At 38.4% G+C, this 17,407-nt stretch overlaps 1 long non-coding RNA gene across 1 annotated transcript; it reads left to right on the forward strand.

The window, feature by feature from the left end:
* The first annotated feature begins 3,932 nt into the window (after window positions 1–3,932).
* LOC133487981 (uncharacterized) lies at window positions 3,933–6,155 on the forward strand. The gene is made up of 3 exons (XR_009791517.1): window positions 3,933–4,274; window positions 4,671–4,849; window positions 5,753–6,155. It is a non-coding gene; the product is annotated as an uncharacterized LOC133487981 (long non-coding RNA).
* The last annotated feature ends 11,252 nt before the right edge of the window (window positions 6,156–17,407 follow it).

A 17,407-nucleotide genomic window follows, 5' to 3' on the forward strand; every position in this document is an offset into this window, starting at 1 on the left:
AAGAAATTGGGGGGGAATGTACAAGAGTGAACGTGAAACAGTCGTGAGAACTGTTTGCGTTTCCACCACATTTGCACAGGCGTCACGGGGGAATCTCGAAAGAGTGAAACAGTTTAAGAAAATTTATAAATACTAAATATAAGAAACATTAGTCATGCCGAGGTCAGAGGGTGCCTTGACGTAGCTGCGAGAACTGTACCTCAAAAATCAAGTTACCTAAAAAATGCACTTTCCCTTTTCTCTGAAACATTCAGGATTAATAATACGCATTAATGTAAGTCAGGCTGTACAACACTTTCCCTTTTCTCTGAAACATTCAGGATTAATAATACGCATTAATGTAAGTCAGGCTGTACAACTTATCCTCATACTAATGGGGTCACGGGTGTGCTGGAGCCGATCCCAACTGTCTTTGTGCGAGAGGCGGGGGACGCCCTGGAGACTCAGCGCAAAACTTACTTTTACAAACCAATAGAGGGAGTGAAACATTACAGATGTGATTAGAAACCAGTGATTCCCAACCACTATGAGAGCTCGTTGGGTGTGCGGTGGCAAATTTTCCAATTACACTTAATTGATCCTATGATTTTAATTTATTTACTAGACAATGTATCTTTGTTCACTGAAGACAGACGATGCAAACATTTCCTTCCCTATGTTGTCAAAACTCGCCCTAATGATTTTAGAGATACATTTGATTGATTGCATTCAAACTAAATGCAGCCGAGCTGCGGTTGCAGCAAGTGGCGATGCCCTTTAAATGTTTCTCCAAAACAGTAACGGCATCACCACGCGGCTTCATACCAAGAATGAAACATCAACCGCTTTTCAGTGCAACAAAGGTGTGTTCCACCTGTCCTCTCTGCATGAAGTCATCTCTGCTTATAGTGGACCGACCTGTTCGGCACTACCTGTGCATGAGCGAGGGTGCCTTTTTCTAGTTCGGTTTTCAGTTTATGAATAAATATGATGCAAATCTGTATTACTATATGGTATGAGCAATTGTGGGTTAAATGTTATTTATTTATTTATAAAATTGCATCAAAAGCTCCTATGGGCCATATCGAGACCTAGAATAACATTCACATGAGAGAAAACAGAGCAATTTATAATACATAAACCTACATGTTTAAATGATTCATTGGTTGCTAATATTGTTATGGATTTTTCAGTTGTGAGTGCATATTTAGACTTTTTCAATATCCAAACTCTTGTAGTGAACTAAAGTCTTTTTCCAGGATGGTGAATGTATTACAAAATAAAAATAAATTGAATTCAATTAAATGACGTTTTGATATTCACCTTTATTTACATTTTCTATTTTTCATTCGCATTAAATGATAATTAAATAAAAAAAAATTAAATTGAATTTTTACTTTTGGGATGTTTTGGTGACATTTACATTTGTCATTTATTATTTAATTGCTATATTTAATGCTATTTCATGGGGGGGGGGGGGAGAATGTCATTTTGCCATTATTTTTCTGTGGAGATTAATGATCTGTGCACTGCTAAACTGATCAAAATACAGTGGATGTCGTCTACACAGCCCATTTCAAATGCCATGTTTTTGTGATCGAAAACAAATAGAGCAAGATAAATCCTTTCCAAACGTTTCCCACCGTTAATGTGACATATAAACTTGTACATCTATACCAGATACAATCAATTCAATCTTTACGAGATAGCAGGGGAAAAACAACAACAACTGAGAAAAGGTGGTTGCACAAGTGTGCACACCCTAACTGTGGATATGGCTGTGTTCAAAATTAACCAATCACAATTAAACTCAGGTTAAATAGGAGATTGTATGCTTCCTTGACTAACAAAGGGTTCAAAAAGCAGGGAACCTTTTCCACATTAAAAAAATGCTTTTCTTTTCCACCGTCTGCCTTGAGGGGAGGCCCTGTATTGTTTAAATGAGTATGGGCCATCTAATCCACAAGAAACAATGTGCATTTTTGACCACGGCATCCTGTAACTTACATTTTTCGCCGTTGGCTGCTTTTGTTCGCCCATGAGCAAAACAGCGCACGCTAAAAGACGACTTACGCCCGGGCCGCAACCCTCTATTTCTCGCTGGCGTCTTCCCCGCCGTGCGTGGGCAGCCATATACGCCATTTCCCGAGGAATGCGTGAACGTTTGTGGCAAGCGTGGCAGCGGCACTTAATAACTGCCGGGCTTGTTCTGCAACGCAAAAGGACCAGCATCCATTTATAATGACTGAAGAATGCATGTACGTTAGATGGAGACACCGATTGAAGGAGATCAGCTGTGTGTGTGCGTGCGTGCACGTGTGTGTGTGTGTGCGTGCGTGTGGTGTCGTGAAAAGGAAGTCACCTCCTTGGCACGGCCAAGTTGTTATAAATTGTCAGTGGAAGAGCAGGCTTTTCGGAAACTCTGAGCGTGTGCAGGCTTGTCGGGAGCACTTTTAGCAATGGCCGCTGATGTTAATGGTTCAGCGCCATGAAATAAGTGAATTTGCATGTTTGAGTGGGATTAAGCAACTCGCTCTTGTCGTTTTAAGGCCAATGTCCTACACGGCCTTAACGAGTGTTATACAACCCAGGTGTGCAAAAGGTGCTTATATGTTCTTACATACTTTAATGTAAACTGCTTAAGCACTTGATTACTTCTTTATTTCATACTTTAGTTGAGCCCCTGAGAACTAGAGAGGGCTGACAAATTTTTTGTCATTTGCAGGAGAGTGATATAACGTTTTTTTTGTCAGAGTGGCACAACACGCACACACACCCACACACACACGTGCGGGCACAGCGCGTGCAGCACGGACACACACAAACACACACAATTTTAATATTTACAGTACGTACTGTAGCGCCAGGAGAAGCGGACACAGACTTCCTGGCATGCCTAGCGACATGTTGTACATGTGATAATTACGTGTCAATTGTAATGTTTGGTTTTTGTGTTTCTGGTTGTCCGTGCGTTTTACTCACCTGTCAGCTTTCTTTGCTGTGCTGTTGTACCGCAAGTGTAGGTTGAGAGTCCTTTTCACTGTGCAACAAGTGCGTAGTTAGTGCGCATGAGCTGCTAAATGCTGGGGGAACGGGGGTCCAGGCACTGTATTAGGGGGGCACTGGCCCCCCCTAGAACCGCCAATGCTTCTTCAATTGCAATTTAGGTCCATGAGGGAGCTAAATTGCACACCTACTGTTCATTTTTCAAACAGACAACTCAGGTTTTTTTTATTTATTTATTTTCAGATACATTAACTTGAACAGCGACACGGTGAGGAACTGGTTAGCACATCTGCCTCACAGTTCTGAGGACCGGGGTTCAAATCCCGGCCCTGCCTGTGTGGAGTTTGCATGTTCTCCCCGTGGCTGCGTGGGTTTTCTCCGGGCACTCCGGTTTCCTCCCACATCCCAAACACATGCAGGGTAGGTTAATTGAAGACTCTAAATTGCCCGTAGGTGTGCGTGTGAATGGTTGTTTGTTTCTATGTGCCCTGCGATTGGCTGCCGACCAGTTCAGGGTGTACCCCGCCTCTCGCCCGAACACAGCTGGGATAGGCTCCAGCACGCCCGCGACCCGAGTGAGGAGAAGCGGAACGGATGATGAATGATGAATGAATGAATAACTTGAACAATAGAATTTTGATGAGCTAGTGCCACTTTTATGTTCAAAACTCTTAACCACTAATAGTAAACCCAAAATTTGGGCTAAAGTTTTAGCAACTTACCTTGCTATTTTTGGTAAGGTTTACGATTCACCTTTGCTAATATATGTAACAAACTATATTTGGCCAGTGCTACTGATTCTGAAGGTGTGTGTGTGTGTGTGTGTGTGCGAGTTGTCACACTCACAGTTTAATGCTGTCTGCAACATTTGTGCTTGCGAGCGTTGTCTGTTAGTGGTTGCGCGAGACAAAAAGAAAACAGTAAGTGCTGAAACCTGAGCAACAGAGTTAAGGAGAAGCAAGTGGAACAAAAGACTGTTTTATTTTCTTTCTTTTTTTCCCCCTCTTCATATTTTCAGCACCCTGCAATCAGGGCATCTTGTTAGCTTTGGATTCAGGTTAGACTTGTTGCAGGAGACAACTCCCTCTCTTCCTCCACCCTCCTGATGTCTCACATCTCCTCCACTCATTTGTTCACACTTCTGTCACCATTTCCATTTTTTTTCTTTTTAAACGGGTGACACACAGCATTTGTCTCCAAGGAGTGACTGTCTCTCTCCCGGGCCACGGCCTTTAGTCCTTCCTTGATTCCTTCTTTCCCTCCCTCCCTTACTCGCCTTCTACTGACAGGTAAAATCTCTTTCAAGGCAATAGCAGGTGCATGGGTACCGTACGTATATGACCATTAGGGATTATTTACTAAAGTTAAAGCAAACAAATGGCACCGTATTGATACAATTTGTATGCATGTTGCATACTTCATCCAGTACAAATTGAAGGTTGAGCAGCATCCCAGGACAAATTCGACTGGGGAGGTTCCACTGTATGTCTGTGGATAAATTAATTATATTGGTCATGAACCTCATGCAAAAACATACTATTAATTGCACATACATAGAATTAGTATTAGTAGAATTAGACAAAAGATGTGAACGTTGGAGTGAATGAAGCCTGGTAAAGGAGATTAGCAAAGGTTGCAAGGGACGGTGAGGCGAGATGTCAAACTTCCTGTTCTGTGGTCTGCAGAGCAAACACGCCCTGCTGCAGCCCTTGAGCAGGGCACGCCGCGATTGTTCGGGAGGATTATGGAGAAAAGGAGTGTGCGATTCCTCTAATTCCCTGACGAGTCAGGACTTGTAGACTGAAACTGGGCACGAGACGGAGAAAGCAAAAAGGAGGGAGTGGAAGACTCAAGTAGGTTATGGGTAAGTATCACAGGTGGATATGTCAAGTTTTTTTTTTTAAATTGAATTTTATTTTAAAAAATTGATAAGACTTTTTCAAGTGAAAGTCATTTGAAATTGTTTATAGAAATCAAAACCGCAAACTTAAAGATTGATTATTTTGATTCAATACAGTGCTTCTCTAAAGTATTTGAGATCAATTTTGGGGGGGGAATTACACATTTTTCTTGCAATACCTTTTTCCTCATAATCATCTGAAATTATTCTTGTTGTATTAAAACTTATTTTCCATAAAAGTACTATTTTCTTCTCCTAAAATTAAAACTTTTCCACATCAAACTAATATTTTGTTCTCAAAATAGTACGTGTTTTTCTCATAAAAATGCAACTTTATTCTCATAACATTACAACTTTTTTGCACAAACACTATTGGACATTATTCTTGTAATATTTTCATTTTACAAAATATCACTTCATTTTTTCAAAAAAAAGTTCAAACTTAATCGTAAAAATGCAACTTTATTCTTGCAAATGAAATCAAATCCATCCAAAATATACTTCTTGTAAGATTACATAATTTCTCATAAAAACGATTTTTATTGTAACTATAGCTTTTTATATCATATAAAATAACTTCTTGTAACATTAAAACTTTTTCATCATAAAAATGTGACTTCATTTTTTTTAACCCTTGTTTCCCCATGGTTTTACAGACATTTTCTCAAATGTTCATTCATTTCATCTAGTACAATTATATATTAATATAACTCATTAGACATGTTCATTATTTTGCTTATATTAGATTGGCAGTGAGTAATTGCAATTTTGTTCATTTTGAGCAAGAACTTTAATTAGTTGTTAGTATGTTGTCTTACTCAATAAAGGATTGATTTTGAGATTTTTTATTTAATTTTTTTAAAACAGCTGAAAGGGCAAATAAAGAAGAGAACACAAAGTGATCGATGGGAAATGAAAGCATGCAGTGAGAAAAAAAAACAACGACAACGTGCACAGGACGGGCATGCCTGCAAAAGCGGCGAGACATTGTGGTGGTCTGAACATGTTCCCGGCTTTTTATTTGAGATGACGAAACAACAGCCCTGGAAAGTTCTCCTCCTCCACTATCCCACGGGAATATCCGCCGAGGAAAAGGGATGGAGAACTGATTGTGGATGAGGAAAAGCTCGAGGGAGGTGAAGGGGTAAATGTCAGGGAGGTGATTTGGGTTGAAGAAAAAGAAGCAGAGAGGGGGAAATGTTTATCATGAAGAATCACTGCCTGCCTCATTGACGTGTGATGATAGGTCCAAGCTGCGCTCACGCCTGGTTGAGTGCCATTTTCCCAGAAACATATCCTCGAAGCTACCCTCATTGTGTTTAGATCACACTTGAAGCTTGACCCGCACGCTTAGTTTCAGCTAAGAAGCAGAGTTAAACATTGTGTTTATAGGTGTTTAATGTCTTGCCTCTGTCAAAACTGCGCCTTTTTGACCCTTAATAGCCACCGTACTTGACACCAAATTTACAATACTAGAGATGTAATTTCAGTTAAAAAAATTTGTTTTAATATTATGGAATATTTTGCCAAAAGTCAGCCAACTTTAGAGCCAACTTGGGCTCTACCCACTAAAGTTAGTCTCAGAACAATTGCAATACATAGAAGAGGTCAGAAGCCAACTTTTGTAATGGAACACGCCAAAAGGCTGCCTTTTTTACTCTTAAGGGCCACCGTACATAGCCTCAATACAATACAGAGATGTGATCACAGTTCATCTTTTATAATGGGGTACTGTGCCAAAACGCTGCCTTTTTTATCCTTAATGCCTGGATCAGACTACAGGATTCTACCCCCGATATTGGCCCGATTAGCGATCGCAGCAGATTTCCTAAATCGGGCCCGACATATTTTGTCGGGAATGACAAAATTTGTTGACACAATCCACGACCACGATTTGGTGCTACGACGCCAAAAAGAAAAGTCTAGCATGTTTGATTTTTTTTTATATCTTCCATGTAGTGTGACATATCAACGACGACTCTCTGACAGCGCATTTTGACGTCGACCAACATGTCTAATGAGTTATATTAATATATAATTGTAGTAGATGAACATTTGAGAAAATGTCTGTAAAACCATGGGTGTGTATTAGGGTCAAACAGAAAATTATTTTAAAAATGAATGAATAAAATCATGAGGAAACAAGGGTTAAAAAAATGAAGTCAAATTTTTATGATGAAAAAGTTTTAATGTTACGAGAAGTTATTTTATATGATATAAAAAGCTATAGTTACAATAAAAATCGTTTTTATGAGAAATTAGGTAATCTTACAAGAAGTATATTTTGGATGGATTTGATTTCATTTACAAGAATAAAGTTGCATTTTTACGATTAAATTTGAACTTTGTTTTTTTTTAAATGAAGTGATATTTTGTAAAATTGTGACCGGCGCAGCGCCTCCCAGTACTTTGTGTTGTCAACATACTTGCGCACCGTTGTCAACATTTATTCACCCGCACAAACCATATTATGTTTACTAGCACTAGCTTGCTAGGCTACATAACGTTTTGTTGCCTGCTTGCGAGCCGTATCGTGTTAAAAGTACGTGAACATACCTCAAGCAGTCCTTGAATGAACGTCCTCTCCCGAGGTCCAGTGATGACCACGACACATTTTTCCTCATTTTGTTCTTTTTTCACCTAACTTAGTACATTGGCACAGCACATTGTTGTTGTTGTTGCCACGGTAACGAGTGTATCCGGTCGCACTGACCGGTCACACGTTTTCTGGTTCTGCCTCGCCGACAATGTTCGTTTTCACAAGATAAAGCCCAGTGATCGTAAAAAGTGTTGCCACTTTTCGACCGAGATACAGCAAGATTTCATGGCAGTAGTCTGACATAGACCAAATTTGTCTTGTAGTCGGATTCAGGCATTAGGAGTGTAAAAAACCACTATGCTCCTCATCAAAGTTAGGCTCAATACAATACTTTGACAACCTTGCAAAAATGGTACATTTTTGCAGTCAGAGGACCACTACTTGTCACTAACATTAGCCACAATACAATACAATACAATACAAATTGCTAAAAGGTTGCCTTTTTGACCCAGATGCAACTGAAATAGCTCCTTCCAAATGTAAGCTTGTCCCGCTCTGTTGCCATAGCACCTTGAGAAGAATTTGAGCTGCATTGTATCTGCTGCGGACCCTCATTGCCCGCATGTAGTTTTACTGCCCGGAAGAAATTGTATCCAAAACATTATCCTCAGTCTTTCTGCAGGCAACTGAGGGCTTGAGGAAATTAGCATTTAACATCAATGTCACTCAGGTTGCGTGCTAGGACAAAGAAGGAACAGTACTACATTTCTTAAATTATATTTTTGGGAGTTGTCTTAAATGATTGCTGTTTATTAAATAGTAGTCATCTGTTACAGCATCACCACTAGCAGAACAACTAACTAGTCATCTTGTTTTGCAGAGAGTCTCGCTTTGTAAACAAATGATGTGATTTCTTAACAATTTCTCAGTTTTTTTTCAGTTTAGAGGCAAGTCCTGATGGTGTTTTGTGACCGGTCAATCTACGTGTGAGTGTCTGCGTGTGAGCAGTGGCTGACAGCAGATCCTGCATTAATATGCTAATTTTACTGTTCTCCCAGCATTCAAGAAACACCTGAAAAGTGCACTGGTGTCTCTGGCTCTCCTTTCCCACATGTGAGGGCATTACAGTCAGTGATCACAGTAGTGGTAACGCGTTACTTAGTACTTACTCTAATATGACCGCTTTTTTCAGTCACGAGTAATCTAACTACTAATGAATATTTCCAAACTGATAATGACATTGAAGTTACTTAAACATAATTATCCTAGTCACTGAGCGTTACTACTCTGGCGAGAATGAGTCACCCAAGAAAAATAAAGGCACTTAAGTTTACTTACGTGGTATGCTTTAAGGAACAATCAGCAAAAAAGGGGACGCAACTCACTCAGTTGGTGAAATGAAAACCGATGACTTCTCCCCCCTCTTAGTCCGTGCATTTGAGGTTTCACTGTCCAAAAGACTTGTTTGTTTATGTTTTTTGGGCAGGCGAATGTTGCGGGTGCTATTTTATTTGATTTTTTTCTTCTGGGGTCCTCCTAAGCTTGAATGACGTCACGGTAGAGCAAGCGGGAAAGAGAGAGCCCGGTTGGTAAGTTACAAAATTGAGAGTGAGGCAGTTTTTTTAAGTTACGGAACTTGCAGTATTTCACGTATAACCAAAGATAGTAATCTTCTCTTGAAGTAAATTCATGCTACCATTCCTTAGTTGGCCAAGTCTGTGTCGTACCTTCCTGTTATGTGCTAAGTTTGGTGGTACGTTAGCTTAGCGAGTGATATGTTTTATGTCTTGTCAGTAGGGCTCTTATTGTGTTATTGTGTCCACTTTAGCCCGACTATTGTGTTTTGAATTGTGTGTTAGCATTAAGCAAGTGGGCTGTCGTAAGACAAAGTTATGCGGTTTTGTTAAATACAAGGTGTGCAATTCTCTTTGTTTTATGTCTAGTTTTCCAGCAAACTTCAACTGGGAGTGGCAAGCACTGGGCCTTTTTTTTTTGGAAGAAGCGAACACTATGTATCTACCAAACTGCTGCTTGTTGTGACCTTTGCCGAAACTCACATTTTTACTCGCAAGTCGAGACTAAAAAATAAATAAATACAAACTTGCCCGAGCGACAGCTTGTATCTCGAAAACATGTAACTGGGGTCCCTCGTAGGTCGAGGTGAAACTGTATTCAAGTACAGCTAGACACTTGAAGTCTACTCAAGTACAGTACCAAAGTATTTGTGCGTATTCGTTACTTAACGACACTCATCCTTGGAGGACAATGTGGTGGTGGTGGTCAAGGATAATTATGGCTATTTCCAAAGGGTCGTTAGCTGCAGCAGATATGCGTTTTATTTGAACTGCGACGTGAGTTTGAGGCCTGCAGGGCCAAGCCGAATGAAACCAGATATGCAGATGAGCCCATCAGCCCAACCACCACTGTTTGGGTGGAACCGTAGTCAGCTTCCTCGAAACATAAAAAGAGAAAAGCTTCTGCATATTTTACAATCCCGCAAACCGCACGCATACTGGTGTTTTACCATTTGGCATGAGCGTCTTTTACGGTTACAAAAGCAAGTATTTTTCCGCCTTGTGAATGGATAAATATATCAGTAACATCATCACTCACCATGTTTAGCAGATGAAGCGGAGATGTGGGCGGCTGACGACTATCACTTGTTTCTTCTTTCTCTCTTTGTTTTTGAGTGTCCGCTGCATGTTTTGTTGTTGGCCTGACTGACTGTGTGCGTGCGTGCGTGCGTGTGTTTGTGAGTGTGAGTGCCTGTCATTCCTCACGTGCTGCTATCTTAGCGGCACTTTTGATGCACTCACGGCAGCAGTATAAAAATCATGAAAAGTGCACTTGTTTGGGGTATTGAACCGAAATATTGAAGACAGGTTGTTTTCTAACAATCATTATATTATAATTTTATATTTTATATGTCATTATAATAATCATTTGTTTTTTGCAAATGATTAATGCATGTTTGCTTTAACACAATGTCATAATGTTCCCTGGAAAGCACACATTGATTTTTTTCCAATTCAATTAAACTAACTTGAAGACGGTCAATTACTTTTTGGTCTTTATTGATAGCTTCTTGGCATAGTGCGCTTCAGCTGCCCCCTGCTCCAGTGTGTTCCGCTAACGTGTGTATGTGGTCACTGTGATGGGTTAAATGCAGAGAACAAATTTCGTGTACATGCATGTTCATGACAATAAAAGGTGATTCTTCTTCTTCATAGCTACATGTACGTTAACCAGGGAAGTAAACCTGTAAGTTGACTGGACTGTAGCTCGATAGGGCAAGGAACCATATTTGGTTACTTGAAGGGGTGTTCAAAATGGATTAAGCATGCCTAACTATGAGAACGTGGTTTTCCTCTAGCCAATCTGCTAAATAATAATAATAATAATTGTCTTTTAGAAAGTGTATACATACTGCAATAACATTTTTGCTGTGAAATCAAAAATTGTTTTTTTTAAATCAAACTAAATATGCATGGATGTAGCTACTCATAGTACCTCATTAAAATTCATTATAATGATAATAATGAAACGCACAACATTTTTGTATTTCCGTGAGTACGTTATAAATGAGTGGACATTTTCTACTCCAGCTAGTTGGGTAAAAATAATGATTATATTTTAAAATATGCTGTATACAAGCAGGTGTATATAAACTCACGTTTTGCTCTTCAGTGAAAAGCATGTATGTCCATTTTTTTCATTTTTGTTTTGTTTTGTATTTGTCTGAAAAACAAAGATTTTTTTTCATTTTTTGATTTAAAATGTAAAAAAATAAATACATTCAGAACTGCTTTTCATTCATGCATATAATTACATTAAATTGTATCTCATTCAAATAAAAAAAAAATGTATTAGAAATTTTACATGGTCAATAATATTCCAATAACCGGTGTCAGGTCTGATACATATAATGAACACTGAATGCATTATTAAGGGTTCAAACTTAATAGATGAGGCTAAAAATCAAGTTTAAATCTTTGGTGTATATATTTTTTTAATGCTCACGTTCAAAAGTCCACTTTTCTCAGCATACAGTTTATTCACTTGAGTCTGTATTTTATATACCTTTATTTTCAGACTATTGCACTGTAACACTCACAACTTTGCATTACGACTGTATTTTTGTATAATGCATTGCTAAGGTGAGTATTTTCCTCAACAGCATTGGTGAAATATGTTTCAAAGATTTGGGGTAATTCCCTCACATAGCCGCTTGCGGGTGCTTTGTCAACAATTTCCCTCGGGCAGAACTCAGAGGAGCACGTTGAGCAACGTTAGCATCATTTTCTCCACCGCAGCGTTCCCCTGCCTGAGGCGAGCCGTGACCCGAGCTGTGGTCGACCCTAATATGGAATTCAGCCACTTAAACTTTGAAGTGGCAGTAAAGGCCCCAAACAATGTCAGTAAATCAGGGATAGGAAACCTGTTTTCCTAATCTTAAGGCCTCTGAAGGTCATAATACTTTTGTCAATGTATGGCTGCGTCAATCAAACAAATGTTTGTAATTATATATTAGGGGCGTTTGTGGTTTTGATGTTTTGTGCTTTTTACTACAGTTCCTCTGAGGTTTTATTAAGGCCTGAGCAAATCATAATAAAAAAACCTCCGCTACAGTAACGCCGTCTTCGGTTCGCAACATGAAATTTGGTAGGTCATGATAGTACATACAAAATCATTCCGTGCCATTTTGGTTTGAAGCAGTCATTATAGGGTCATTTTGCCCATTTCCTGTCCTTCAAAGACGAATTAAAGAGAGATTTTGAAAATTCAGCCCTTGAATGGAGTCTCACTTAACAACATGAAATGTGGTATAAATGTCTGTCTTGATAATGCGTTCCAAAAAGAAGCAATGTCCCAAAAGATACAGGAACTCTGTCACTTGGGTTTGAAGCCACCACTTCAGGGTCATTTTGCCAATTTTCAGGGGTCCTTCAAAGACTCCTGGAAAATTCCAATCCCTGAAGGCACTCTCACTTAGAAACATGACATTTAGTAGGCATGTCTTTCAAGAGTAGGCCCACAAAACGTCTAATAACCCACGATCTTAAAGAAACAGGAATTCTGCTTATTTGATTTGAAGCGGGCATTTTAGCTTCAATTAGTTTTTAGTTTTAGGGGTCCTTCAAAAGCAAACTCATCCTGGAAATTCTGTCCGGTTGATACTACAAATGAACCACATGCACTGGACTTCCATACATTTCAAAGACACATTTGCAACCAAACTTGAACCTATGATGGACACATGGACTCAATTGTGTTTCAATTTTCATCAACTTCCCAAGATCAGAGCTTGTTTTTTTTTTTTTTAGAATTGCGCGGCTGAGCACATACAGTACAGTACGCGTTGTAGAACTACGCTAACATCCTCCCCCCCCCTGCCCCTCCTCTAACTATAATGATTTGTCACTGTGGGGCAATGTAGAGTTTCTGGGAGTGGTTCCTGCTGGCTAGTGGGAGGGGGGCGTCTTCAAGACCGTTGGAGCCTCTCTGCTGCCCGACCAAACAAAAAGTGACAGCAGCATAGTTGCGCTGAGGGGGTTAGAGCACCTTGTAAGGGTCAAGCCATTACAAGCACACACATTTTGCTGGACTTTAGTGTCAGAGTCACAGCAGAATGAACAAAAGGTGCATCAAACAAAGCCAACTTCAATAGCCAAGTCTAACTTTATTACCAAGAGCTGTATGCGAAATTCCGCTTTTGTATGTTTATCATCATGATTGTAATATTTTGCCATCTCTTGTAACTGAGAGGTAAATGAGATGTATTTGGAGATTCATTGAACAAATACTGTATGGAAGTGGTTGACGAGAAAATACAAATCAAAGTTTGATTTGTCTCTCGTTTATGTTGCATGTTAGTATTGAAATTATGATAAATATCAAAATATCTCATTTTTAAAGAAAGTAGTTAAAGAAAACAAATTAGACACACAAGAAGCTAAATGCTAGCAGGACATGTGTGTTGTGAATTCATGTTGCAAAATAAACAATGAGATAAAGTTTGTATGACTCGACGCCGAACAGTGACATTAGTTATTAGCATTAATGCTAACGCACAACCCGAGAAGCGTCCCGACTGGTCCACTGCTGTGCTATACGGATCACGAAAGAAGGGCTTACTACAGAAATGACGGCTATTCTCCATATGATAAGTCAACGTACCATCAACTTGACTGACTTCTGTGACTTCAAGGGCTTACGTTTTGGTTATATCATTTACATAATCCAACTTTAACTGACTGTGTTGGCTCATGGCAAACTATGTCCCGTGCTTCCATTCTTTAATCCGGCCAACCGAGTATTTATATTATCATTATGTGTACTGTAATATTTGTTGCAATAATCTGTCTGTCCGTCTGTTTTTTGACTAAAATGAGTCCATTGAAATATATATATATGTATATATATATATTTTATGTATTTCAATAACTAATTGGTTCACTGATTTATTCCAAATAACAAAATAAAAAACTGTATAAATACATTAAAAAGATATATATTTATCCTATTAAATAATTGGTTAATGTATTATAATAAGTGTGTAAATACTGTATGTACAAAAAAAACATTTTTTAAATTACATTTATAATTAAATGAATTAAGAAATACTTGAATTCAATGTTTTTGAAATGTATTATATTTTTATAAATATTTTTTTATTTTATTCTTTACAATAAATAATTACCAAATAATTTAATGAGATAAATGAACACAAAATAATTGAAAAATAAATAATTACATTTAAATTCACCAATTTTAGGGGGTAAAACATCTAAATTATTGCTGCAACTATTGATCTTGATCATGTAAACCCTCGGTGGGTCCAACGAAAGAACAGACCGTATGTGCCTTACTTTACCCACCACTGACATATTCCATGCATACATTATTCTATGAATATAATAGATTTTACTTTGTAAGCGCTGATGAGATGGAAGCGAAGGTTTGACTTTCCTTCCATGTGGTGCGCTATGGCGCAACGTGACTCTTTGAAAAAGCGAAAGGAAGAGTAGGAAGGGGAGGGAAAGCAACGGGGGAGAAAGAGATAGAGGCGGCAGAGAGGAGAGAGGTGTTGAGAGAAGCCCTTCTCAGTGGCGGTGGCGCATGAGGGCCATCGTGACGACTGTTTGTTTGTGTGCCGCCAAGCTTGGCTGAATGCACACACACACGCACACGCACACACACACACACACAGTATTTATAATGAACCTATGCGTCAGGGATGCATGGCCGTGTGTTTCTCACTGCAGATGAGACTTTCAAACATAGGCACACACACACACACACACACACAGTATATCTAAGCGTCCATCTTTCACAACCGTCACACACTCAATCGGAAATAAAAGTGAAACAGCCGTTTACAGAAACAATATGTCGGAGTTATGCCTTAAACTACGAAATCTGTACGATTTCCCATAGGAAACAATGCAAATAATGTGTTTCGGGTTCCAACTGTCCCCATAATAAAACCTTGATTTACTGTACAGGCACTTTGGACACCCGTGCTTTAGATGAACATTGTCCAAAATGACAGCTAACTTTACGTCCAAAATGTATAACCGTGGATTTTAGAAAGCGCTAGTGTAATGCAAATTATTAATGGCCTCAGTACTGTCATATCTGTTGCCATTCATTCTTGATGGAATCAGCATTTCCCAAAGAATACTTTTCGGTGTGGAAAAGCATATTAACGTCACACATCCCTTCCAGTCGCTCCGGATATCGGTCATTGCTTTTACACAAGCCGTGACTGCAATGCTTCACCATGATTTACGCTGGAAAAAACTTTATATGCCACCTAATCAAAGCATTTTCCGCAATGATTTGTATTGCGAAGTGATAAATGGTTGAAGCACGCTTCTAATATGCCACAGATGTCGAATATTTCTTCAGCGTGATTTAAGACGGAACAAATTTGATATGCCACCTAATTAAAATGGCTTTTGTTCAAGTAGGCTAGTTTATCTTACGTCGTGTTTTTTAGGAAATGAAATGCCCGCGCAATTATGCTGTAGGGAGCAATGATTAGTCTACTCAGTCATGTGACTGACTCTCGTAGAAAGGTTTTGTAATTGCCTACACATGCCACAAGATGATGGCAAAGGACTTTTTTTTTCTTCTATTAGACAAGGCTATGGCCTGACTAAATGAAGCTCCTCTCCTCAGTTCAACATAGTAGCTCTGCACTAAGATGCCAAAGCATTTTTTTAAATATTATATTAGACGTGGCTTTGGTCTGAGCACAAAAACAGATAACAGGTGAGTTGAAATGGCAAATTCGCCAATGCCAAAATGCAAATACCGGGGAGTTCACTCACGCAACTATGAAGTCAAGCTAACATTAACCTAATATGTGTGTGTTTAACCAACAAAGTGTCAGTTTAATATGAACATGTTTTACAATATAAATTCACCACAGTCACATAATGATATACAACACTCCACAACAGTGGAGAAAGTCATGGGGCACATGAAATGAGGGTAATCGGGGGGGGCAGAGTGGAAGAAAACCGAGTGAGGGGAAAGTCGTTGGTGCAGTCAATGAGCTGACCAAAGACAAACCCATTGCCTCTCGTACTTGGCCGGTGTGTAAATTTAGAAAGGCATTGTTTCTGCATCAGAGTTTTGAGGAAGTTAATAAACTGCTTTCAATGATGTGAATATTAGAAAGACACAGTAGCATGAAGGAATGAAGGTGTGCCTAGCAAGGATAAGGAGGAGTCTTCCTTCTTTTACAACCTGACTGGGAGCCAGTGTGTGTGTGTGTGTGTGTGTGTGTGTGTGTACGTACATGAGTGCATGTGTGTGCATGTGTGTGGGTGGATGTTATAATGTCATGGCTGATTGGCATGAAGACTTCACAACGTTCAAGCTGTATGTGTGTGATTTAATTCAAGTCCTAGTTTCATTATGTTGGTTGTCAGATACTAGAGGGTAATATAATACATTTTCTGTATGCAATATCCAAACTAATTCTTTTGAAAACAATTACGTAGAACATTAAACTATGATATTATTATTATTATTATATGTTATTTAGTTATACTTATTTTTTTGACTGTACATATGTATTCAGGATAAAATACAAAACATAAATATGTTGTTTTATTCATTTTGCATTTTAGTTGCAACATTAAAATTTCTAAATAATACTTTTTGTACATTTGTTGTTTTTACAAAAAATATCAATGCTTTTTGCATAACTGTTCGCTAAAGGAATCACTCCATGGTATTTATTATACTATTATCTATTTATTCATGTTATTTTTGCAGCATTATAAAATGTATAAAACAATTCCTTTTTTTTATGTACAGATGAGAAATTCTTACATGTTAGTAGTACATTTGGAGATGCAATTCTGCAGCCTAGTAAAATGTATAAACCAATAGTTTTTCTACATTATTAAAAGTACTGATACTGACTGCATCACTGTGCATTTGAGGGCTCATTACGTATCACCATTTATTTATCCGTGTATTTCTTTGGAAATATTATTTTTGCAGTGTTTTAAAATGTATAAAACAATTCAAACGTGACGCCAGGTGCATGAACATGAAAAAGCATGAAATGTTATGTAATCAAAAATGTTATGCGACGCCATAACAAAAATACAAATATAAAATCATATTTCAATCACTTGAAAGCTCTTTGCATATCAGAAACCATTAAATATTACATAAATGTAATAAACTGAAATAGCGCCTTCTCTCAATTACAATATGACAGTAGGCTGCATGAAGGTACATGCGAGAAAGGATTAAATGTTATTTATTCGTAAATGGTAAGCTGCAACATAGTAAAGGATAAAACAATACTTGAAAATACTTCAAAACACACAAGTACATAAGAGACTAGTAAGTTTTGCTGCAACATAGCAAAATGTATAAAGCAATACATAAACATGTTTAAACACACTTTATAAACTATGAAAAAAAACAACTTTTTTTATTTAGAAATGTTTTGC

The sequence above is a fragment of the Phyllopteryx taeniolatus genome, chromosome 13, assembly GCF_024500385.1.
Source record: "Phyllopteryx taeniolatus isolate TA_2022b chromosome 13, UOR_Ptae_1.2, whole genome shotgun sequence".
NCBI classification, from domain to species: domain Eukaryota; kingdom Metazoa; phylum Chordata; class Actinopteri; order Syngnathiformes; family Syngnathidae; genus Phyllopteryx; species Phyllopteryx taeniolatus.